A 3,564-nucleotide genomic window follows, 5' to 3' on the forward strand; every position below is an offset into this window, starting at 1 on the left:
GAGCAAGGGAGAATGAAGAGAACAGGATACAAGGAAAAGATTAGTCCAAAGGACTAATGGACCACAGCTACCAAGGCCTCCACCAGACTGAGTCCAGTCCAGCTAGTTGGTGCCAGGTTACCACACTGACATCTTTGACAAAGATCACAACAGAGAGTCCTAGACAGAGCTGGAGAAAGATTCAGAGCAAAATTCTAACTTGCAAGAAACCACCAGATTTACTGGCCTGACAGAGATTGGAGAAACCCCGAGAGTATGGCGCCCGGACATTGTTTCAGCTCAGAGGTGAAGTCACTCCCAAAGTTCACTGTTTAGCTGGGGACAGCACAGCCCCTTGAAACAAAACAGGACTAATGAGGCACAGCAGTCCAGAGACAAGGACTAGAAGGCAGGAGGGGGCAGGAAAGCTGGCGATAGGGAATCCAAGGTTGAAAAGGGACAGTGTTGACATGTCATGGGGTTGTTAACCATTGTCATAGGTTTGTTTAATGAGAAACTATTTGTTCTGTAAACTTTCATCTAAAGAACGAAAAAAAGAAAGAATTATCTATGTGAGATCAAATTGACAACAGCAACTGAAAAGATTTGAAGGGAAGCCTAGGGGGCAGTGATTTGAAGATAATGATGATGGAATAATTTGGGAAAGGATAGTGAGAATAGCAGCACAACTGGAAGAATGTAATTGACGTCACTGAATTGTACATGGAGAAGTGTTTGAAATGGTGTATTTTTGGCTATGTATATTTGACCAAAAAAATAAATAAAAGGTCCTCCAAGGTCGAGAAGGGAGAGTGTTGACATGTCGTGGGGTTGTTAAACAATGTCATAAAACAATATGTGTACTGACTGTTTAATGAGAAACTATTTGTTCTGTAAACCATCCAAAGTACAATAAATAAAATAAAATAAAAAATGACGCATTGCACTGGGCAAATCCGCTACGAAAGATCTCTTTAAAAAAAAAATACAGAAGATCAAATAATTGTTACCTGTCTCTCTATTAAACTGTAAAGTCTCTGAAGACAAAGTATATACTTATATGACTAACCAAGTGTTTAGAGACAAATAGTACTCAAAACAGGTTTATCTGATTGGATTGAATCTAGTTTAAATTGAATTATTATTGTTAATGTGAGTATAAACCAGTGAACACTTTCAGCACTCCATCCATTTGTTGAAGCATCTCAATTGGTATTCCAACTGGAACTGACTGGAATCAACTGGAAAAGATTCATATTTATGCTTATTCCAAAGAAAGGTGATCCAACTGAATGCAGAAATTATCGAACAATATTATTAATATCACACACAAGTAAAATTTTGCTGAAGATCATTCAACACTGGTTGCACCAGTACATAGACAGGGAACAGCCTGAAATTGAAGCTGGATTCAGAAGAGGACATGGAACTAGGTATATTGTTGCTGATATCAGATGGATCCTGGCTGAAAAAATAGAATATCAGACAGATGTTTACCAGTGTTTTATCGACTATGCAAAGGCACTTGACTGTGTGGACCATAACAAATTATGGATAACATTGTGAAGAATGGGAATTCCAGAATACTTAATTGTGCTCATGAGAAACCTGTACATAGATTAAGAGGCAGTCATTCGAACAGAATAAGGGTATATTGCGTGGTTAAAGTCAGGAAAGGTGTGCATCAGGGTTGTATCCTTTCACCATATCTATTCAATCTGTATGCTGAGCAAATAATCCAAGAAATTGGACTATATGAAGAAGAACAGGGCATCAGGATTGGAGGAAATCTCCTTAACCATATGCGAAACGCAGATGACATAACCTCGCTTGTTGAAAGCCAAGAAGACTTGAAGCACATACTGATGAAGATCAAAGATCACAGCCTTCAGTATGGATTACACCTCAACATAAAGAAAACAAAAATCCTCACAACTGGACTGATAAGCAGCATCATGATAAACAGAGAAAAGTTAAATCTTTTAAATCTAAGTTGTCAAGGATTTCATTTCAAGTAAAATGCTTGGATCCACAATCAACACTCATGGAAGCAGCAAAGAAATCAAACAATTCATAGCATTGGGCAAATCTGCTGCAGAAGACCTCTTTGGAGTGATAAAAAGCAAAGATGTTACCTTGAAGACTAAAGTGGGCCTGATCCTAGCCATGGTGTTTTCAATCACCTTATATGCTTGCAAAAGCTGGACAGTGAATAAGGAAGACTGAAGAAGGAATGACACCTTTGATTTGTGGTGTTGGTGAAGAATATTGAATATTCTGTGGACTTCCAAAAGAACTAACAAATCTGTCTTGGAAGAAGTACAGTCAGAATACTTCTTAGAAGCAAGGATGGCAAGACTTTGTCTCACATACTTTGGGCATGCTATCAGGAGGGAGAAGGACAGCATGCTTGGTAAAGAGTCAGCAAAAACAAGGATGACCCTCAATGAGATGGATTGACACAGTGTCTGCAACAATGGGCTCAAGCATAAGAACGATTGTGAGGATGGCTCAGGACTGGGCAGTGTTTCGTTCTGTTGTGTAGGGTCGCTATGAGTAGGAACTGACTTGACAGCACCTGACAACAACAACAACAATGTGAGTATGATATCATCTTCAAGAACAGAGGAAGAAGAGAACAAGTCCTTCTCAGGAACCTAACAAGTCTTCCGGTAGCACTAGCCTTCTAAACTGTTTCTTGAGGATTGAGTAGGTAAATATGCTTACCATCAAGATGGTGTTATAAGATGTTTGGGAATTTTCTTTCCTGTCTACTACTGCAAACACATAGCAGTGGTTGATAAAGAGGTAAAGAATTAGAACAAGAAATTATAAACATGTAACTATACTTCAAAACAAGATTAAAATGTCTGTTATTGAAAACGAAAAGTGTTGATCAAGGCAGAAAGCATAGCCTGCTGATGCTTGGCTTCTGAAAATGGAAAGATGTAGCCAGGAGTACAGAGGAACAGGGATTGAAATTTATGCATGCAATGGGTCTGAGTGTGTGTGTGTGACGTGAGTGTTTGAGACAAAATGCCTGAAACAAGGAACTGGGGTGGGGTTCCCCACTTGATAATGCAATCCAAAAGAAAGTTCATACTAATGGCTTTTGAGCAAGGATTTATTTGAAGCCTCATACATGGCAAAGCAGGACAACACAAGCAGAGTCATAAATAAATCCGGTCTCAGACTCGTTTGCTCACTGGATCTGATTTTTTCTCAATAACGCCATCAACCACAACAAAATGCTATAAAACTCCAATAAGTAAAAAAGGCAGAAATAAGAGAAGAATGGATATGAAAAGATACCAGCTACTTATTATACAAATGAACAGTCAGTGACATTAAAATGCATGAGTGTATATACAAAAAAAACATAACAAAAACCCATTGGCCGTCAAGGCGCTTCCGACTCACAGCGACCCTATAGGACATAGAACCGCCCCATAGAGTTTCCAAGGAGTGCCTGGTGGATTCAAACTGCTGACCTTTTTGTTAGCAGCTGTAGCTCTTAACCACTGTGCCACCAGGGTGGGTACATATATATATATATATATGCACACACAATTATATATAGGTATA

Source organism: Trichechus manatus, unplaced genomic scaffold (assembly GCF_000243295.1).
Source record: "Trichechus manatus latirostris isolate Lorelei unplaced genomic scaffold, TriManLat1.0 scaffold00129, whole genome shotgun sequence".
Classification (NCBI taxonomy): Eukaryota; Metazoa; Chordata; class Mammalia; order Sirenia; family Trichechidae; genus Trichechus; species Trichechus manatus.